This window comes from Tamandua tetradactyla, chromosome 5 (assembly GCF_023851605.1).
Source record: "Tamandua tetradactyla isolate mTamTet1 chromosome 5, mTamTet1.pri, whole genome shotgun sequence".
Classification (NCBI taxonomy): Eukaryota; Metazoa; Chordata; class Mammalia; order Pilosa; family Myrmecophagidae; genus Tamandua; species Tamandua tetradactyla.
The window spans coordinates 48,112,440-48,136,397 of NC_135331.1; the positions used below are offsets into that span (position 1 = coordinate 48,112,440).

At 37.2% G+C, this 23,958-nt stretch overlaps 1 long non-coding RNA gene across 1 annotated transcript in view; it reads left to right on the top strand.

Annotated features, from left to right (window-relative positions):
- The first annotated feature begins 10,213 nt into the window (after positions 1-10,213).
- The window catches only part of LOC143682409 (uncharacterized), a 150,332-nt gene continuing 136,587 nt past the window's right edge, over positions 10,214-23,958 (top strand). The window contains exons 1-2 of the long non-coding RNA XR_013175117.1: positions 10,214-10,354; positions 10,879-10,984. This is a non-coding gene — a long non-coding RNA (uncharacterized LOC143682409). The remainder of the gene's footprint in view (positions 10,355-10,878; positions 10,985-23,958) is intronic.

The following is a 23,958-nucleotide window of genomic DNA, read 5'->3' on the forward strand; positions in this document are numbered from 1 at the left end:
CAACATTCTTTTTACATTTCTCCAGCATTCTTTTTCCTTATCATTTCTTGCCATCACACAGTATTAAAACAAAGAGAAGGTCAATGCTAAGAGATATGAAAGAGGAGTTTCTCAGGGGGAAAATAAAAGTAAACCATGCCTCTCCCTATATGTAACTTGTTTGTTCTCCTTCAGACCACTCCAGTACACAAAGCCATTTCATTCCTTCTCTATTCATGCATTTTAAAGGCAGTTAATGTTTAAAGACTTCCCAGAAAGGACCTTTCAAACCACCAGGCAACCCAGATGCTTTAACAGTTGCTTCAAACACTTCAGAAAGTTTTGGACGTAAACACGGATTTGATATTTGTAAGCTCCTCATGGGGACAAGCAGTACCTCCCGAATTGATCAGAAATCTCTGCCTCCAGAATCCTTTCATCTTCATTGATAGGAAAGAAATGTCTACTTGCAAACTCTTTTTGAGACACAGAGTGTGACGTTCTAAATTCAAATAAGATATACGAATCCCAAGTCAATGAAGTACCTGAGCGTGATATTGAGTTATAAATGACCAGTTTCTCATCACCACCTTGAAAAGAAAAAAAAAAAAAAGACTTAGTTGCAAGTGAACTTGTAAAATACCACCAGTTGATTAAGGGATTAAGATAAAGCATGTCATCAGAATATCCATAAATTACCTATTTGAGGTGAAGATGAATATTTTTGTGAGCTGCCAAACAGCGTGGTGGAGAAGGGTATTGTCATATCATGTGAGATTTGTTTTTATGGCAAAAGCAATGTAGTCTTTAGAAGAGTTTTAAAGGATTTCAAAATGCAGATATTTAAGAAAACGAAAGTCAATTTTAAATGGGAAATGAAAGTTAAGAGGGTAAGTTCCTTTGTTTCCAAAGCCTGTGTGTTGTCTTGATATTTTATTTTGCTTTTTCTTTCTTTTTTTTTTTTCTCAACTGTCACTCTGGTTTCATTCCTCAGGAATCATCAATACTCTTCTGTAGTTGTGATGCTGACTGATGTTTTCAAGGTTAAGGGTAGCTCTGCCAAAACTATTTTTTCCCAAAGATGATTGAATGTTGTTTTTTCTCCCCCCATTTTGCCGTAAGTAGAATTTTATTCTTTAAGATAAAGTAACAAAAGTTTTTGCATTCCTTCAAAGACATAACAAAACAAAAGCACACCACAATGATAATGTCTGGCAAAGAATTCTGGTAAAATTCTAGGCAGAAGGGATACCGATATAACTTCAGAATAGCCAGGAGGCCTTAGGAATAATAACTACACATTATATATTTCAAAATCTAATAAGATCTACTTCCTTATGCATAGCAGCCCTTAGGGTTGCAGACTGTTGGAGACTTGAGCTAGTACTGGTTTGGGGAACTTCCACTTCAAAAATTCAGTGCCCTGGCCAGCTTTCCTTTCCAAAATTCTGACTCTCTAAACAGAAAATTCGATTATCCCACAAAGAAGCTACTGGCTCACCCTTCTCAGAACAGCCAGCTTCTAGTTGGTGCTAAAATTTATTCTACAACCTCCTCTGTTCTGCTTCTAGTGGTAGGGAACTACCTTCTCTGATATCTTCTGATCTTTGGATTCAGGTCAGCTCATCCAATGTGAGCCAAGATTGGGGTCAGGGCATGGGGAAAAGTCAATGTATTTATCCTTTTGCTGATTTCCATGGTATTTCTGGCAGCTTCTCTTCCAAAGTCCCAGTTTCTGCTCGGCAGCCTCTCTCCATGGTCCCTGATCCTTTTGGCCAATGCCCGCCGTGTCTAGAATGCAGGATGGCCTGGTTTCTGGGATCTGGTAACCAACTTCTCTGGTTGTCTCTTTAGGCCAAGGAATGAAAGCTGCTTCTCTGGTTGCGAAACTCTGGGTGGCCTTGCCATTCCCTCTTGGACTTCTCTGCTTTGCTATCAGCTGTTGCAGTAGATACTCTAGTTCTTACCTGCAATTCTTATCTGCCCACTTGGTACACACATCACCCTGCTGCTATGAGCTTTGGCTGCTATGAGTAAAAACTACCCATCTTCTTTGAGAATTGCACTGGGCTGACAGGAGCTTCCACTCTCAAATACCATTCATTGGCAGCCACAGCCAATGATGATGTATTCAGGTTATAAAACATTGCACCCTTTTGTCAAGGAGGGGAACATTCTGTGGCATGCTTTATGTTCCAGAGACTTACCCCAATGGATCAGGACAAGATAGGATTCACCTAAGACCACATTCTTGTTTTCTTGTTTGCGTCTTTCCTCTTCTCTGTCTTGCTTTACTTCCTCCCTGACAATTCTTTCCTAAAGAGCATACCCTCAGAAAATCATGGGCTTCCAAATCCCTCTCTGGGGCTGTCCTTATGAGACAAACTGAGAAACTTGTGTAATCATGTACCTCTCTCTGAAAGTTCTAGAATGATTTGGGTTTTCCTGGCTGTATGCTGAATAACAAGGAAATCTAAAGTGATTCTCAGCATCTTGCTTCACCCCAATCATAGCAAAACAAAAGCGCACCACAATGATAAAGTCTGGAAAAGAATTTTAGTACAAAAACAATTTCACTTTCATTACTCATTTGATTATCTCAACCACTCTTTGACATGCAGTTTAATCTCCAACCTTCTTTTAATATCTCCCGCACAGAATTATTTCTTTCTGCTACAGGTTATTTACTGAATGCTGTATCCTCTGACTGAGGGTAAAAGACATTAGGTGACTTGTCTCCATGATAGCTAATCCAGTGGGTTAGAACTGGTACATAAAGTTATTCTGAGACTCAGAGCAATGAGCCTTGTTACCTCCACATTCCTCTTTCTAGGAAGCTGCCAATTGGAGCTTTTTAAGGAGGAAATTAAAACAATGAAGTAAAAAGACCTTTAAGCTTGCACTACTAATTTCTTGTCTTTGTATTGAGAGGTCAGTTATCTATCCTTGAGGCTTGTTTACGGGTTTTAGATCTCTTCTGACAGGGAGTTAAAACTGGGTGGCTCAGAGGTAATTTCCGTTGTCATCCTTATATTCTCTCCCACACAATGTGATACTCCCATCAATTCTCTTCTGAGGAGCACTGAGAAGTGAGTGACCTTGAGGGAGGGGGTCACCTTTCCACTAAGGAGGGCAGCTAACCCATTTTCTTCTCTCCATCCCCAGTTCCACCATCATCTTGTTTATTTTCAACTCCAAATGGATGGCTCTTCCAATGCCTTTTCCCCTGGCAATTCTTTGATTGTTGCAACTCCACAGGCTTTAGACTTACTTTTGTTACTATTTGGAAGGCTCCTCCTTTGAAATATCAAACAATAACTCTCCCTCAAACCACAGCTTTATTTCATTTCAGCTTTCACTCTACCTCAATATAAGACAGAGAAATAGCAAAGCGTGGCCCATAATATTTCAATTCATTAAAAGCATTTTTTTTACTTTTCAAACAAAAAAACCGATAATTGGTTCAATACAGCAATGAAAATGCAAGTAGTTTTGCATTTAAAAGCAAGAATGATGAACACATAAAAATGCTTTTCCCTATGATTGTCTACATAAAAAAACTCTGAATATCGTGTAAATACAAATTTTTTATTACTGATTTTTGAAACATGTAGAGCATTTGCTGGAGGAATTAATCTTTTCAGGAATTCTAAAGACAGAGCAAAGATCTTAGAGCATAGGGAGATACAAGGGATGGCAGAGGCCCAGTAGCAGGATTCATAAATATTTTATAGTTTCATTAGCTCTCCTTTCTCCAGAAAGGGAATAAACAACAATCTAAACAAATAACCAAAACTGAAAGAAATCCATAAAAATGAAAAAAGTCTCTGGCCTTTTGTGGTAGCACAGGTGAGAGTGCACGGAAAGACCCACAAAACAAAGTCTCGTGGCTCATTTCCTACAGAGTTCTGACTTTAACAGTCTAGCGCCGTTTCCCTAGCTCCCAGCTTTTATCCGCCCCCAGACAACAGCAAGAACTCTGTGACTTCAGTCTGGCTTTAACTTTCTCAATTTCCCAGGGCCCATTTTCTTCCAACACAGAGGAATAAAACCCAACTCTAACCTGCGACCACAGGGCCCACAATTCAAATTAGCCTGACCCCCATTATTTGGAAATATATCTCTCCTTTCTTTTATCGCTAAAATTAATTTTTAATGTTGTCAAGCAAAAGGCATATGGTGTTTCTTGCCATGTCAGAGGGAAAAGGTACCAAACAAGCCAGTTGAGAAAAAAAAAATCATTTTATATTTAAGAGAAATTCAACACCCTTCTGTATTACCACTGGAATCTATAATGTTCTGTAGAAATTATGAATCAGTTTAAGGATTAAAACAAATGTAGAATTTTGCTAGTCCCATTTGTTCCTGAATCCTCATGCTAGGGATGACTAGAGGCTCTGAGGGAAAGTTCATGCTGTTTTTATATCCATGTTGCTAAGGTGATTTTGTGGGATGAAAACATTGCTGGCAACTCACCATTAATTTGTTTACAAAAGGATATGAATGAATTTCACCTCCTACAGTCAGAGCACTTCACTTTCTGCTTAACTCTTTGAATCCAACTGCAGGTGGCCAAGGTCATTCTCTAGCAAACCTATGAACCAGCTAGCAAATTAAGTCCAAATTCTACCAGTTATTGTTAAGAAGCAATCACTCTCAGCAGCAACATATACAATCTGTTAAATAGTCCCAATTAACTAGCTATTTAGAGCACAAAATGAGGAACAGATATGTGTGAAACTCAGTGAAGAAAATGTTCAAATCTAAAATGGAATTTACTTTGCTTTTCAGAACAAGCATCGAATGCAGATAAATCAAAGCGGTTTGGAAAAACTGTTGTCTTGTTGCCTTTTTTGTCTTGTGAGTGTGGAGAGTAATATATTTTTGTTTAATCAAGTAATCAGTTACTTATTTAATATGACTTGTTCTTTTGGGCATGGGAGTGGGGAATAGGGCAGGGATGGTGACCACTGCCTTGGTTTGTATGAGTACATGCCAAAGAAACTGACCAAGGGGACAGAATCCCCTTCCACTGTTTTCATGCTAAAGAGTATCACACTCTCTTTGTATGGTTCTTTCACACCCTAGGTGGGACTTCGCTCCCTATTGCTTCAGAAGCAAGATTAATTATGAATCACTGATTTCCATTTTATGGATGTGGTAGGTAGGTTCAGATGTCATCTGGGCAAGAGGATGGTCCCCAGTTATTCTATTGCTGTGAACTTAAATCATCAGCATGTGACATTTTATCCATGGTTGATTACCTCTGCAGTAGGCTAAGGGGAGTGCCTTCTGTAATGAGTGAGGTTTAAAAGGAGGGGTCAGAAGAGAGGAGCTGAGGTCCAGCTCAGACCTAGACCTTTGGAGAAGCAGAAGAGAAACGCCTTAGGCAAAGTTGTTTGAACTCAGAAGCCAGAGAGAAGCCCAGCAGGTGTCGCTGTGTGCCTTCCCACGTGACGGAGAAACCCAGGTGAAAGCAAGCTGCCTTTCCTCTGAGGAACTGCAAATTCATAACTAAATAAATCCCCTTTATAAAAGCCAGCCCAGTTTCTGGTGTATTGCACTCCAGCAGCTTTAGCAAACTAAAACAATGAGACACTGGCAAAAATGGATCTTGCCATAATGCAAGAAATAAAATTCTTATGATATTGAAGAGTCTTTACATAAGAGGTCAAGTGACTAATACATAGTAAAGTAGTTATAAGCACGAGCTCCAAAGCTCGGCAGTTCAGGTACAAATTCTGGTTCTATCACTTTCTATTTCATGCTCTAGGGGCAAAGGATTTAACCTTTATGATTCTATTTCATCTTCCTTAAAACAGAGATAATGGAAGTAACTATATCATAAATTAATAGATTAAGTCGATTAAGGTATGTTAATTGGAGAATAAGCATTATGTAAGAACTTGGTTTCTAATTTAGATAACAGTTTGGATTCTCTCATTTAAGATATAGACAAAATGATCACCTATTTTAAATTTCAGAAAATCTTATTTTTTTAATTGAGAAGGCAACATTTTGTGTCATTTTGACAGAAATTTCTATCAAGACCTTTTGTTCCCCGAATTGTTGACTAAAATAAGCCAAAAGTTTGACTACAGATTGACACTTCAAATTATTTGGTTTGCTGAAAACTGAACTATATCACACATAATAGATAAAAAGTAAGCAAACAAACAAAAACAAAACTAGGGATATCTTAATATAGTGTGGCACTTTTCCTGCTCTTGCATTTAGAAGATTTTAATTGATGAAATGAATTTGAAATTGTAAAACCTTAGCATTGAAAGGACTCTTAAAAGATAAACCTCCATCCAATACAGGTGCTCTTATACTCTCATATATTTATTCTGCTGACAGTCTGTGCCCTCCTTAAGGGCAGGGGCTCTGTCACATTTTAATTTTACATAATTTGCCACTGATAAAGTGTCTACCCAAGAAAATGCTTATTTAGAATGGAATAAATGTATTCATCCATTAAGCACATATTGAGTACCTAATAAATGCCAACACTTGGATAAATTATGGTGTTACAAAGATAAAGAGAACAGAGTTTCTGCCCTTAGAGCACCATTCAGATTTTGTAGAGATATAAAACTTACTATATTATATAATAAGTGTTAGACTAGATTGATCAGCAGGACGTGGTGGGTTGTACATGATCTGTGGCACTTTCTTTAAACTTTGGGAAAGGGGAAGCAGGCCCTTGGTCTCCCATGTGCTCTCCAGCAGCCAGACTTGCACCCCAGCAACAGCTGGTTTTTTTAGATAGTGGTGGTCATAACAAAGAAGGGCTTAGCATGCAATAAGGGGTTTGCGAAGTCTTTTGAGACCTCTGCCCTTTGGAGTTTTGAAATGTCCACCTCATGGTGATAAAAAGAATCAAGTTTGGGCCAGGTAGGAGAGGCTTCCCCAAGATTGACAGATTTTAAAGCCTAAAAGCATGACTTCGGTGAACTCTCCTTTGGCATCAGACCTCCCCTCCACCCAAGTAGCCTGTCAGGGGCTGCATTAGCACCTAGGAAGCTCACTCCTGGGAGAGGCAGCCCTTTCCATTGTCAGAAGATTATTATATTAAGCTTTATCTCCCTTCCTGTAATTATCATTCATCAGCGCAGGTTCTGCCATCAGAGCAAGATGTACAGTTAAGCCGTCTACTACGTAACAGATATTCAAACAAGAGGAGCTTCCCTAGATTATTATTATGCCATCTCCTCTCTTCTTCAGGTTAAATATCATACAAAAGGATATGAATGAATTTCACCTCCTACAGTCAGAGCACTTCACTTTCTGCTTAACTCTTTGAATCCAACTGCAGATGGCCAAGGTCATTCTCCAGCAAACCTATGAACCAGCTAGCAAATTAAGTCCAAATTCTACCAGTTATTGTTAAGAAGCAATCACTGTCAGCAGCAACATATACAATCTGTTAAATAGTTCATTAACATTTTTCTTTTACTGTAGCTTCCACAGACTTCATCACCTACTTTTCTCTTTTTGGGACATTGCCATTTGACAGTGAGCCTCTTAAAATGTGGCACTTGGGACTGGACACACTCTGGGACTCCATGCAATATTGAAATAGCCTCACAGAAGGCCCAGGTTACTTTTTGCAGAGCCAGACACAGAAGTGTTTGGCAAACTGCAAGGTCCTTTTACAAATACAGAGTGTAACTCCTGCCTTGTGGACTTCCTCTGGCCAGGTTGATATTTTTTATGTTGCATACCTCAAAGGGATTATATGATTTCATTCAGCGCCAGTGGCTCAGCAGTACCTGTAATAAGAAAAGGCAAGCTTAGTTGTTACTTAATTAAGATTCTTACAGCAGAAGGAGGTGCTGGGGGAATTAATTTGACAGCCTAAATTAAAGTGCATTACTTTAACAATTAGCTCCGATTTATTTTGGAGAAGCGTTGGTAGATTCCTAAGCTGCTAAGCACATATTGGTTCATATCTCCAGCCTCCTGGGATTATTAGCCTTATTTTCTTCTCTTTTAATAGGGCAGGAGTGGGAATTGTTGTTGTAAAGTACCAGTAAAATTGGGAAAGTGGAAAATGAGATTGATGTTCACAGAAATAAAATCCTCACAGCCACAGTCTGAATTTGGAAATGGTCCAAGCCAGCACAGGCTCCTGGCGGAAGGTGCTACATCCCAAACAGACGTAGAAAATCCTAGTCTGTGGTACTGACCACGTTTCAGAAGACAGAGGTCAGAACCTAGGTATTCTCCTACCTTAGTCCTTGTTCCCCCCGACCCCTTTCCCAGGGTGGGGAAGGGAAGAGGTGAAGAGACAAGAACGAGAGAAATGAGGAGTAAACACAGTTGGTGCTGCATAGTATCAGAATATAGAATACACACTGATGTCTGGACAGAGCCTTCCAAGTAGGAGGAAAAGAAAAATAGCATCGTGGCAATTCCACATGCTTGCTACAAAAGGACACCTAAATAAATACATCTAGTGAAAGAACGAAAGCAGCAGAGCTTACATAAGATGTTTACCATGGCAATTTCTTGGTGTTAAATTCAGTATTTGATTTTTTCGTATTGTCAGAATTTGCTTCAGTGCACAAAATAGCCTTTAAGATTATATAGCATTTTTTTCAATGGAAGCATATGCTTAATGATGTTAATATGTTTTTTATTCAGTTAAAGAAAAATACATGAATGCTTGTCCCTGCACGTCCATACCTTCTCCAGCGTATGGGAGCCTACATTAGCCAAGTGGCTAAAACCTTTCTAAAAGGGATTCCATTATAAACACCAAACAGCTTTCACACCAGGAAGACAAATAAGCAGGAATAAGTTAATTCAGATCCATGGTGAAGGAGGGTTGGTATACCCTGTGTTCCCTGTTCTGAACGCTCTATCCCTCTAAATGGACTTTGGTTTTAAAGTCTGCGTGTTGAGAACTTGATTTAATCAGCTCTATAAAGTTAAGAATAGCTGAGAGCTCTATATTTTTAATTAAAAAATTTGCATGCCATCACGAACCACTCCTAACTATATTGCCATCACTGTAATCCAAAACTTTGCAAAAGTGATATTCCAGGATGCTCCCTGAGAATGCAAAACACTTTTCTCATGCCACTCCTTTGTATCTCATTGTTCCATTCACCAAGAATGTCATCTCTCTGCTCACCAGTTTGGGAAATCCCATAGACCTTCCAGGCTGAGCTCATAGCTTCATTTTTTCTAAGATTTAATAATCTGGAAAGGATTTCTCCCTCTCTGAATAGTTGAACAATGCAATCTCTACTGACTTTGGGGAATTCACTGGTTCTTAATTGCATTGGTCTAATTCTGTGTTATAATTTAACATCTATGGATGGTCCCTTGGTTTTCTGTACTAGATTGTGGTGTCCTCAGGACAGCTAACTGCTGGTTGTTGACAGTTATTTTTATCGCAGAATGGAGGAATCGTATGTAGATTGGGCTGAATCCCATCAGAAAGACTGATCTATTTTCAAGATCTCAGATGCTAGGCTCTAGCTCAAAAAAGAGGAGCAGATGCATTGGCTTGTGCACTGGCTGGTGCTAAAAAGAACTGAGGCTCAACTGCATCTATTTGGTTCATAAATCTCAACATCTTCAAGACAAATTTTTCTTTTTCTCTTTATGGGCTTCAACTCTCTTCCAAAGCTTTATGTGTGCTTTGGTGATTTCTTTGGACTAATTTTCTGAGCACAACCTGTAAAGTGGTATTTGGAGCCACTGATTTTGGAATTAGACTGCCAGGGCCTAAATTTCACTGGTACCACTTGACAGCTGTGTGATCATATGCAACACATTTATCATTTCTGTCTCTCAGTTTTCTCCTCCGTGAAATAAAGAAAATGATCATACTTGCCCATGTGACAACTGCTCTTCTATGGGTGTGCACAACAGCTACAGATGTGTAAAATGAAAGATTCCTATCTCAGCTGGAGTTAAAAAACTCTTCACAGAAGAATAGATGTTCAAGCTATTATTATTGATAATTGAATTGATATTGGGTTTAAAGTGTTCCTACATTGCACGTACAATGTGTTAAGTTTCATTATTGTTACTACTACTATTTTCCAGGGTGCATGGAGGACTAGGAGTGTGGGTGGGAGAACGCTTTCATGGGCAGGTTTCTCCAGGACCTTCTCTCCCTTATGATGCTCTGGATTCCACCTTCTCTCCCTTATGATGCTCTGGATTCTACCTTCTCTCCCTTATGATGCTCTGGATTCCAATGCCATCATAGTACTATGCAGAAAGTGGAAATATAACATGCTCATTGAGCAAGTTCATTTTTGTTCAAGGCAAAAGAAACAAGTAGATTGCATAGACTTAGAAATCTAGAGATCCCTTTTCTTCTTTGCACACATGTGCACACTTTGAACTTTAGGTAAATCTGAAGAATTGCTTTCACATAGTACTTAAATTAATTAATTAAACTTCTTCGATATCTTGACATGCACAAAAAAGATAAAACTGTATCAACAGTCTTTCCTTATAAAATTCAGATATTTCTGCAAACATCTTTCCACAGTCGATGACAACATTTACAAATACATTGACTTTTTGATTTACAACATATGAAACAGTTTATCAAATTTTCAGTTGTTAAAAACATATAATTGCAGTTTATTGAGTATTTTTCTCTTACGTATTATTGTTGTGTTTGCTTAAATCTGGAAAGGTAATCCTAACTATGCCCAATTCTTATAAGCCACAAAGGCAAACCTGAACTTTCTTCCAAAGTCTAGCATAGTTCTGGGCACATAGTTGGAGGTTTACAAAGTTTATTTTTTAAAAAGACTATCACATTCATAATTCACACCCTAGATGTGTTTGAAAATCATAGAATTATAGACTGTAAGGGCTGGGGAAATTTTAGCTTTCATCTGATCCACTTCCCTCAATTTGTAGATTAGAAAACCGGCAGCTCTGAAGTTCTACGATGAGGAATTGGCACACCTTGTCCTCAATAACAAATCTCCTGACTGCAGTTCCAGTGTTCTCTCCTTAAAGTGATGTGAGTTTTATATGGAGAAAGACACATATCAAAAATATTATAATATTGTGACAAGTACCATAATAGAATGTATGACAAAATATGAAAGTACAGAAGAAAGGATTCCTAATTCTATTGGAAGCGTGGGGGTAAATGCAGTAGATCCTAAGTTTTTCCTTACAGAAGGGGTAATGCTAACATTGTCTCTTGAACAATGATTAGGAAGAATCTAATGGGTATATATTGGGGAATGGGATGTAGGTGAAGTGAGCTGGAAGGACATTCTAGGCAAAAGGACGAGAGTGTGCTAAGGTTTGGAAGCACAAAGGAGCAAGGCATTTTGGAGAACAGCATGATCAGAGAGCATTTTATGTGGGGAAAGAAGTTTGAGGAAATTATACTTCAAAAGAAGGCATGGCCAGACCCTGTTGGACTCTCTGTAAGGCATTTGTGCTTACCCTGCATGGAGAAAATGAAAGATTTTAAGAAAGAAACTAACCTGATTGGATTTGTGCTTTAAAAAGGTTATTCTGCCTGCAGTAAATGAATTCTGAGAGGCAGGCTTGAAGGAAACACATTTGGAGCTATTCAAATATTTCAGGCAGGAGATGCTGAGTGTTTAAATTAAGGCAGTGGTAATGGTGCTGGGAAGGAGGGACAAGTTTGAGAAGGGCTTGGGAATAGAGTTCACAGGAGTTCATCACCTGATAAAGGTGAGTAGTCAGGTAGAAGCCAGAATACACATTATGCTCAGGTCTTGGAGGAGGAATAGATTTTGTGGGATGTTACCAAGTTTGATGTTAAAGACATTTGGTTTGAGACGCACGTTCAGATGGAGTCTTGAAAGCAGTTGCACATCTGCATCAGGAGCTCAGGAGAAAAGTTTGGGGAAGAGACATTTTGATTCGGAAATCTGGGGGGTGGGGCTGTAGAATTTAGGGTAAACAAGGTGTGGTTAAAGCTGTTTAAACGGATAAGTTGTTAAGGAAGAGCCTAAGGGCAAGAATGTCCGTGATGATTTTTGGAAAGCACCAATCCTCAGTGAAGTGGGAGAGGAAGAAGATACCGACACAGTATATAACAGCCTGTGATTCTCTGTATTACTGGGGAAAAAAATGATCAAAAAGTAACTTTATGATACCTTAGGCCAGAAGTTTCCATGATTTGATACTGAATGTAATTAAAATACTACAATATAATAATCTCTCTGTGTGCAGTCTAATCACACACCAGATACACATTATGAAATCCCAGTTGTTTAAAGCTGCTTTGAAAGTGGGGCTTCTTTATGGCAGAGCACAATACTATAATGAAATACATTTCAAAGGATCCTCTCCTAAGAAATGTAATCCCAATAATCATTTACATGACATCTTGATTAAGCCAAGGCCAACTCAATGTTAGGACTAAATCTAGTTGGCACTTCTATGTTTCTTCTCATATTACTTAGTTTACATTTCGACAGTCCTTTACCCTAAGTTATAATAGTGCAACGTGCCCCTACTATGTGGCTTTCGATGCAAATGCCTTTGCATCTGTAACTCAGAATACATAAATCACAAAATTTTGTCATAAAGTTCTATTAATTGAACATGTGTGAGGTCAAGTGATATTCTGATTGTCTTCCTGTTATCATTCTGAGCATGATTTAACCTTTGGTGTTATACAGAGCCCATGTTAATTAGTAATAATAGAAGATATTTGAGAATTAACTCAAATCAGACTAAGATCAAATTGTTTTTCAGACTCTTGGTTTAAAAACAATGCTATGGGCCATGCCCAGAATTTACAAATTGCTTAGGAACATGTCAGTTTCAAACAAAGCTACATTAAAAGCATGTTTAGAATGAATCCACTCATTAAATTGTCACAGAACTTCATCGAGAGCCTCACAAAACTGCAAGATTTAAAACTTGACCTAGTCACCTCATGCTCTGAAATCTTGCATCTTTTTTGGCCATGTTTTTCAAAACGATAAAAAGAAAACTTGCAGAAAATGTGATTAGGGAGATGTCAGGAAGTAAGATTTAATCTAAGACTTGAAATTCTTCAGCAAGATGGAAGCAAAATAAAACTGCTTCAAAAGCTGTATTAAGTAAAAGATAAACCTTTATTGTATCATTGGCAATTGGCTGATTTAAATTTGCATACATAAAGACAAAAAAGAGGGAAAACACTTTATACGTGTCTAGAAGGCAACATAGATTTTTCAAGCCTTAACAAAATTCCAAGGTTTACTAGAACTGGCCAGATGATTGAAAAGGTTGTCTAGATAGAACTATCTCATAACTTACAATGTGACACATATGATACTGTTATTTTTATTCTTTCAGAATCTCAAGACATAGGAAATGATTGGCAGGAACTCTTTATCAGAAAAGAATCTTGTAGATCTAGAAATGAATACCTTTCTTCGCACACAAACTCTTTGGCCGCATAAAAGTATCCATGGAAACTCTTACCTGTTAGCAGTTCTAATATGCACACACAAGGTTATTTTCTTTTACATTTTATTTCAACAAAAACGTGAATAGACTGGAAATTACAGAACTACCAGAAACCTCTGAAGCCTTACATAACAGCTTTAGACAAAATACCATTATGTTTTTATACTTTCTGCTTTGCAGCAAGACAAATAACTTTCACAATATGTTCATCAACAGCTATATCAAGGGTTATTAGACATCATATGATTCTTCCGGAAACAAAGGTAGATTTTATTCTTCAGCTTAGGAGCCACATCTGATGCACACACCTAGTTTAAATGATATTTCACTATTTTCCAGTCAGTTAATAGAAATAAGTAAAGAAAAGAAAACAAGTTCTTCCTAAAGCAAGGATAGAGCTTTCATCTGGGTAAATGGGGGAATTGAGGGCAGAAACAAGAGAGAACCCAAGTCTCCAAAGAAAGCCAAGGGCGTGGTTTTGAAAGAACACTGAACACTGAAGCCCCATAAAGTTTGACCAGACTAAGAGATATTCAATAACGGAAAGTTCAAATTCATAAAAAGGCAATTTAATGTTCTATAAAAGCGTTTCGATGCTTCAGTTTGAAAGAAGAACCCTGTTATACAAACCCTGACACAATGATTTTTTAAAAGCTGGATGAAATGATTTGGTTTTCAGGTGAGCCTTGGAGATTAGAATGGCTTAATTCGGGGGCACCCGGGCAAAGCGCCACGCACATCCATCACGGGGTAGCGCCAGTCCTTTGCTGTCTTAGGTATCAGGTCTCCTGCCCAAACTCCCCACAGACTGCTCTGGTTTTGCCCATCTGGATCTTTCTCTGTTCCCACGTCCATCTGTGTTTTGTTGGCAGCTGATAATTTGCCTACTGTAACCTCTCTCAGATGTATGTTAAAAAACAACAACAACAGAGAGTATTATCAGTGGATTTATTAATTTACTTTTGCGCGTGAAAACTTGCAATGCTAGAAGTGATTCTGGAGTGGTGAGAAATCGAACGTGCACTTGGGGGCGTCAAATCCAAGATCAGAGTGTGGTCCCGACCTCTTGTAGCCAGTGAACAACCTCCGCTAGAGATACAATAGGCACCTAGCGATACTTGTGCAGTTCCGCTCTCTGCTGAAAGAAGAGCTTTTTCATTCTATTTTTACAACTTTGAAAGTATTCTTTCATTTAGGGAGCACCTTTTTTTTTTTTTTTTACATGGGCAAGGCACCAGGAATTGAACCTGGGTCTCCTGCATAGCAGGCAAGAACTCTGCCTGCTAAGCCACCGTGGCCTGCCCTTGGGGGAACTTTTGAGAAAACCGTGGGTCTGTTTTATAAATGTTTCATCAGTCAGATGAACAATTAAAAAAAGGAGGAGGGATACGCAGTAAGGTATGATGTTATTAGGTTAATAATTCATAATGCACATTTCCCCCTTAATTTACTCAATATTGGTCATTAGCAATGTTCTTTTTCACTTACCTCATAAACTATAGGTCATAGATTCAGGGACAATTTGTGGCTTAAGTGAGTAAGTGCCATCTATGGGCACCACAGACTTTGAAATTGCAATTTCAATCCTGCTGAGTATTTTCTCTACAAATCTTGGCTAAGCCTGCGAGTCCGGGGAATACTCATTCTGACCTGTAGGGAGAGTTTGGAATTGAGTCATCAAACACAGTGCCCCAACCTTTCCTTACAAACATATTTCAGATGTGCTGAACCCTGACAATTTTATCTAGAGACTCAACCTCCCTTTGCCATGTACATTATTGTGGGGACTGAGAGGAAATCCTCTTCTTCAAACCTCTAGATTCTTTTTCACATCCTATCCAGAAAGAGCTCCCTGAAGCCATAATTCCCTGGAGGCTCCTAAAGCTCCCTGAGAATGACTACTGATATACTTCTCCCTAAACTGTGGCCAATAAAGTCATCCTGAATTGAAGATGCAATTTATTTTCACACTAGTCATGAGTGTGCCTTAATAGCTTATCATGCACATGGAGATGGGGCCGGTCTCACAGCTTGCAGTGTCTGTTTTATTACCACCCTTCCACTAGCCTACTCTAGAGAACTGCCGTAGAATTTGTGTCCATCACGGAGGTCATGGGAATGTCTGAGGGGCTGACCCGAATGATGATATACTCCATACATATCCACATATTCAAAGAGACAAGAATTCAAGTCTTGGCCCCAATATTTACTGTGTGATCCTATACAAGTGATTTCTGGAACTCCTTTCTTCAGCTGTAAAATAGGAATCATTCTTAGGTAGTAATAATCTTGTAAAGATTAAAATGAGATTATATAATGTAATGCATACAAATTATCTGATACAGAGTCAGTAATGAATAATGGTAGTTTTCTGCTCCCTTTTGTTGGAAAGAATACCTCTAGAAATATGTTTTATTACCATACACACATTATTTATAAGATACTGTAGCTACATTATACATGAGCTTATAAAATATGGATATGTGTTATAAGACAGACAAGTCTTCCTTTTGTTACCTAATGTGCTTCAATGATCATCAACCAAAGGCAAGGTTATAAGTAAATGCCTAAACCCACATGATGGCATGTTTCTACCTGCCACTTCCCTGGCTGGATTCTGATATCTTGTATAACTATGACCAGTGCTGGCTTCCTGTGTGTGTGATCTCTGCGGTCACACAGAGCCCCTGGCTCACAAGGGTTTTGTACTTGGTTTCATGCTCAACTGTTGCCATCTTGAAATTCTGAATATTTTTAAACAAGGGGTCCCATATTTTTACTTTGTAATTGCCTCTGCAATTTGTGCAGTGGTTTCCAGCTGTGACAGCCCATGAAAACCATTTTTGCATTCTGACTTTCATTAGAACTCCAGCAGAACTAAGCTAGCTCATGACGTCAACAGGAACCAAGCAAGAAGACCCTGGGAGACAGATAGAGTGAGGGAATTCACAGAGAAGAGGCTAGCTGAAGAAAGAGATCCTATAAATCTGTATATGAAGTCCTAGAAATACTTCCAAGCTGCATGTGTGTAGAATTGATTGGAATGAATACACGCTTTGAGAACCAAATTATAGTACATATCACTGTTCTGGTCTCAGACTGGCCCCTTGTTGACATGCATGAAAAACAGACAGAATAACACTACACAGAGTTTGAAAACTAAATTGACTTTGGAGCCATACCCACAAAAGGTAGGTCAGAAGGTATGGTCTGGGGAGGTATTGGAAAATGGAAGTGTAGGATGCTCCAGAAATCAGTCCCTCTACCAGAACAACTATTAAACAGGGAGGGAGCTGTCTGAATCAGCTCTTTCGAATCTCCAGGGTCCAGTAGAACATTGTATAGCATCCAGGGAAGACCAGGAGGAAGAGACTAGTTAATTATGGTAAATACCAGTGAATTGTTCTTTCCTTGTTTTGGTTACCAGTGCCCATGTCCTATTCTTGCAGCAGGTAGCAGGGGGTCCAGACCTTGGTGTAGCTTGCTGGTGCTAGAAAATGGCATAAAAGTCCACTTCCCCAAGATCTAAGGGAAGACTTTAACATATCACTTTGAATAATGGATGGAACTTCTAGAGAGAAGATCTATAAGGCAATGGAAGACTTGAACAATATGCTAAACTAACTACACCTAGTATATATATAATATTATATATATATATATATATGTATAAACACTTCACCTAATAGCAACATAATATACATTCTTCTCTATGTGCACATGGAACATTATCCAAGATAGACCATATCTTAGGTTACAAAAATGTCTCAATAAATTAACAAATTTAAAATCATACAAAGTATTTTATCTGACCTCAATGGAATCAGACTAGAAGTCAATAACAAAGGAAGAAATGGAAAATTCAAAACTGTGTGGAAAATTAAACAATGTACTCTTAAACAATCACTGGTAAAAGAGGAAATCACAAGGGAAACTAGGAAGTATCTTAATACGTATGAAAATGAAAAAAAAAACCAACATTCCAAAAATTATATGCTATGGAAGACAGTTTTGCCATTCTTCAGGAAGCTAAATAAAGAACTGCCATATGATGCAGTGACACCATTACTGTGTATATACCCAGAAGTACTGAAAGCAGGGACATGAACAGACAATTGCACACTGGTGCTAATAGCAGCACTATTCACAACTGCCAAAAGATGGAAACAACTTATGCTTATCAACTGATGAGGGATAAACAATAAACATGATTGAATATCATTCAGCTGTAAGAAGGAATGAATTCCTGATGCCTGTAACAACACACATGAACCTTGAGTACATTATGCTGAGTGAAGTAAGCCAGACATAAAAGGACAAATATTTTATGATCTCCCTAATATGAACTAATAATAAACAAATTAGAGTCATAATCTAGAATATGAGAAACAAGACACAAGGACACAAGAGGGTAGAAAATGGAGAGCTGATGCATATTTTTGTTAGGACTTTCTATTATATTGATTCATAATAATTTGAAATGGATAAAAGGTGATGATGGTACTAAAAAAAATTATCTGATACAGCAAAAGCAGTGCTGAGAGGGAAATTTTTAACTCTATGTTATTCATGCTAAAAAAAATGAGACATTTCAAATCAGAACTAACCTTGGAACTAGAAGAACTAGAAAAAAAAGAGCAAACTAAACATAAAGTGAGCAGAAGGGGGGAAATAAAGATTTGAGTGGAGATAAATGAAATAGAGAATAAAAAACATTAGAGAAAATCAACAAAACCAAAAGTTGGTCCTTTGAAGAGATCAGTAAAGTTGACAATCTTTAGCTAGATGGAAGAGAAAAAAAGAGAGGACAAAAATAATTAAAATCAGAAAGGAAAAGAGGGTAGTCACTACAGACCCTACTGTAGTAAAAAGAACTATAAGAAGATACTATCAGTAATTGTATGCCAGCCAATTCAATAGCCTAGATGAACTGGATGAATTCATAGAAACATACAAACTACCTATACTGATTCAAGAAGAAATAGAAGATTTCCACAAACCAATATCTAATAAAGAGAGTGAATAAGAAACCTAAAACCTCCCAAGAAATAAAAGCCCAGGACAGATGTCTTCACAGAGGAATTTTACTGAATATTCCAAGGAGAATTAACACAAATCCTGCCCAAACTCTTCCAAAAAATTGAAGGGGAAGGAACATTACTAAATCCCTTCTACAAAACCAATACCACTTTCATATCTTTATCTTCAAAAGCCAGATGAAGATACCACAAGAAAAGAAAACTTCAGACCAATATATCTTATGACTATAGATGCAAAAATCCTCAAGAAAATACTAGCAAATAGAATACAACAGCAATTAAATGAATGTTACACCATGATCAAGTGGAATTTATCTGAGATTTACAAGGGGGTTTCAATATAAGAGAAATAATTAATGTAATACAGACAAAATACAATGATTGAGAAACAAACCACATGATCACCTCAATTGATGCATAAAGGCATTTGAAAAATTCCAACACCCTTAGTTGATAAACCACTAGAAAATTAGGAAGAGAAGAAAATTTCCTCAACATAATAAAGAGCATATATTAAAAATCTATAGCTAAAATTGTACTTAATGGTAAAAGATTGAAACTTATCCCTCTAAATCAGGGTCAATACGTGGACGTCTACTGTTACCACTGTCATCCAACATTATAATGGAAATTCTAGCCAGAGCAATGAGGCAAGGAAAAGAAATAAAAGGTATCCAAATTGGAAACAAAGAAGCAAAACTTTCTCTATTTCCAGATGACATGATTCTAAATACAGGAAATCCTGAAAAATACACAACAGAGCTCCTAGAGGTAATGAACAAATTCAGCAAAGTGGCAGGGTACAAGATCAGCATTCAGAAATCTGTAGTATTTCTGTTCATTAATAATGAACATTTGCGAGAAATTTTAAAAAAAAATCCATTTACAATAGCAACTAAAAGAATCAATCTTCCCAAGGATGTAAAGACTTGGAAACAGAAAACTATAAAACATTGCTAAAAAAAAATCAAAGATGACCTAAATAAATGGGAGGACATTCTGTGTTCATGGATCAGAAGACAAATATTATTATGATGTCAATTTTACCTAAAGCAATTTCGTTGACCCCTAAAGATCCAATGAAATCCCCCAATCAAAATTCTAATAACCTTCTCTGCAGAACTGGAAAACCCAATCATCAAATTTCCATGGAAGGGTGAGGGGCCCCAAATACCCAAAGCCATCTTGCAAAAGAAGAATGAAGTTGAAGAACTCACACTTCCTGATCTTAAAACTTATTACCAAGCCGCAGTAATTAAAACAGCACAGTACTGGTGCAAGGACAGATATATGGTTAAAGGAATCAAATTGAAAATTGATAAATCAATTTAACATTTATGGTCAACTGATTTTTGACCAGGGTGCAAAGGCTGCTGAATTGGGAAAGAATAGCTCTTTCAACAAGTAGTGCTGGGAAAACAGGATGCCCATTTACAAAAGAATGAAGGTGGACCCCTACCTCACACCATATATAAAAATCAAGTCAAAATCAGAGACCTAAATACAAGAACCAGAACAATAAACACTCCTAGAAAAAAAAATGGACAGAAGCATCTTTTGAACCCTGTGTTAGGCAATGGTTTCTTAGATTTTACATCTAAACCACAATCTAGAAAAGAATAAATAGGTAAGTGGGAACTCATAAAAATTTAGAACTTTTGTGCATCAAAGGACTTTATGATTAAAGTAATGATAACCCACCCAATGGGAGAAAATATTTGGAAATCACATAACCAATAAGGGTTTAATATCCAGAATATATAAAGAAATCTTTTAACTCAACAACAAAAGAGACAACCCAGTTAAAAAATGGGCAAAAGACTTGGATTAATATTTCTACAAAGAAGATACACAAAAGTCCAAAAAAGCCCATAGAAAGATGCACAACATCTTTTACCATTAGGGAAATGCAAATCAAAACCACAATAAGTTACCATTTCACACCCACTATAATGACTACTGTAAAAAATAGAAAATTACAACTGTTGGAGAGGATGTGGAGAAGGAACATTCATTCATTGCTGGTGGGAATGTAAAATGGTGCAGCCACTGTGAAAGACAGTTTGGCAGCAAAGTCAAGTATAGAATTACTATAGAGCCTGGCAATCCCTCTTCTAGGTCTATACTCAGAAAAATTGAAAGCAAATACATATTTGCATACCATTGTTCATAGAATCAGTATCCAATTCCATCAATTGCCAAAACATGGAAGTGACCCATGTCCATCAATTTACGAATGGATGCACAAAATATGTTATATACACACAATGGAATACTATTCAGCCGTAAAAAGGAATGAAGTTCTGATACATGGGACAACATGAATGAAACTTTAAGACATCATTTTGGGTGAAATCAGTCAGACACAAAAAGAAAAATAATGCATGAGCTCACTGATGTGAAATAATGAGAATAAACTAACTCATAGAGTCAGATTGTAGAATACAGGTTACCAGAGGAGGGGTCAGGAGTAGGGAATAGGGTGTTAATGTTTAAAATGTACAAAATTTCTGTTTGGGAGAATGTACATGTTTTGGTAATGGATGGTGCTTTTGGTAGCCCAACAATGTGAATGTAAGTAACAGTACTTAATTATGTATCTGAATGCATTAAAAGGAGAAAGCTTAAGTTGTACATATGTTACTAGAATAACATTTTTTAAAATCCATGGAACTGTGCAACACAAACATAGGCTATAGTTATTAGTACAGGTATAAAAAAATTTGCTGCACTAATGCATATTGTTAATCACAGGATGGTATATGGGAACTGTATTACATGCATGATTTTTCTGTAAAAAAACATAACTTCTCTGAATAAAAAAAGACACATGGACTAAATCTAGCTAAATTTAGCATATGTACAACTTAAGCTTTCTCCTTTTAATGCATTCAGATACATAATTAAGTACTGTTACTTACATTCACATTGTTGGGCTACCAAAAGCACCATCCATTACCAAAACATGTACATTCTCCCAAATAGAAATTTTGTACATTTTAAACATTGACACTCTATTAATTTCCAGCTAAAATAAAAATTCACTTTTTTCTAGTAGATATGTTTTTAGGAAACAGAGCCTCATAACACCGTATCAAAATATCGAAGACCCATTGCAAAACAAGAAAATTTCAATAACCCACTAGATAATGCACATGGCACCAATGTGTGAGTGACTTTACTGGACTCAGAATTCACATAATTGGAATCTTTTAGGACTTTGACACTGTAAAACAAATTCATTCGATAACAAATATTTATTGAATGCCTAGTACAGCAATAACTGCATATATTTTTATAAAATTCATCATCATTTTCCTTGGCTAAGTTTTCACTTTCAGGATACTGTACAAAAGAAAGTACCTCAATCCCAGACTGATCGTGTGTTCAGGCTGGCTGCTTGCGCCTTTGGGAAGAACATTCCCTGAATTCATTTTGTGCTGTTGGGGCTAAATATGGTTTAACTTACTACTTCACAACAGTGATCCCTTCTGGACCCTTTCCTATTCCTTTAACTTCACCAAAATAGTTATCTTTGGGTGTTTAATAGATGCTGGGCTCCACTGGGCTCTTCAGTCTATCAGAAGCTTCTTGCCCCAAATACGAACTAGTTTTCTCTTCTGTGTCTTGTTCATTGGTACTATTCTTATGCAGTGTGGAAGGGAGTACTGGGCTGAATCTGTCTCCCCAAAAGACCTGTTCAAGCCCTAATCCCTGGTACCTAAGAATGTGACCTTATTTGGAAATAAAGTCTTTGAAGGTATGATTAGATAGGATCAAGTCAAACTTGATTAGGGTGCAGCCTTAATCCATATGACTGGTGTCCTTATAAGATGGAAATTTGGACACAGAGACACAGAAAGGAGAATACCATATGAAGACAGAGAAACATAGAGAAGGCAGAAGAAACATGTGAAAGCAGAAGTAGAGATTGGAGCTGTTACCACAAGCCAAGGAAGGCCACCAGATGCTAGAAAGAGGCAAGGAAGAAATTCTTCCCTAGAAACTTCAGAGTAAGTCTGACTTTGCTGTTAGCTCTATTTCAGATTAGCCTCAAGAATTGTGAGAGAATAAATTTCTCTTTTCTAAGTTACTCCGTTTTTTTGGTACTTTGTTTCAATAGCCCTAGGAAACTAACTCAGAAGTTATGACATCACTGGTCTCATTTCTCTTTCTTTTTCTATTCTCTATTGACAAGTATGTTCCGTTTTCTCTCTTTCTTTCCTCTGGCCTTCTGTATTTTTTTATTTTCCCATAATTGTGTTGAAGGGCTTATTTTCATAGTGCTTTATACAAATGAAAGCAATCTTTCCTTTTAGAACCTGAATAGTCCCCTAGGTTTTTTTCCTTCACTAAATACTGAGGGCCTAGGATATGCCAGACACTGTAGGAGGATTTGGGTATCTCAGTGCACAAAATAAGGGCCCTTGTTCTCATAGAGCTCACAATCTGGAAGTCTTTGCTTTTTCTCAGCTATTTTTATTGTCAGCTTTCTCCTGACCACGAGAGATATTTTTTCTTCATTCTATAACTACTTGTTGAATTCACAAGTTGCTTTTACAGATATTTGAGGCTGCAGTATGTCATTGATATGATAGAAAAAAGAAGACACCCACAAAGGTTTTTATGAATAATGAGTAAGTAATCTTTCTTACTCTAATAATTCTAGGCATTTTCAAAAACTTTCACTGAGCTCAGTGGTCCTTATGGTATATAATAAATAAATTTTCTTTAAACCTTTTGTCTTATTCACATAAATAAATGGAACAAAGTGCTGAGGCATACACTGGCACTAATAATTGTCCAATACCAATTTACAAGTTTTACTTAAATTTCTCTTTTTAATGTAAGATAATTATAATGATAAAATGATAATTATAATGATCACTTAGATAATCACTTCGAGTTATTTATGGAGGATTTCTTTCTACTCTGCTGCATGTTTCTTTTAACAATGAATGCAGTTTTGAAAAATATTTTTATAGCCTTGTCTTCACGCACCATATAGTCCATTCAATGTATACGATCAACAGCTCACTATATCATCACATAGTTGCACATTCATCACCATGATCATTTTTAGATTATTTGTATCACTCCAGAAAAAGAAATAAAGAGAAAAAAGGAAAAAAACCCATACATTCCATACCCCTTACCCTTCCTTCTTATTAACCACTAGTGTTGCAATCTGCCCAATTTTTTCACCCTTTATTTGCACCCCCCATTATTTATTTATTTTTTGTCTTTATTCCTTACTCATTTGTTCATAGGCTAGATAAAGGGAAACTTTTCCCTTTTTTTCCTTTTGGGAAATAAGTCTTTCACAATCACACTGTCACATTGTAAAAGTTATATTGTTATACAATCATCTTCAAGAATCAAGGCTACTGAAACACAGCTCAGCAGTTTCGGGTACTTCCCTTTAGCCACTCCAATGCATCATAAACTAAAAAGGGATATCTGTATAATACATTAAAAATAACCTCCAGCATAACCTTTCAACTCTTTG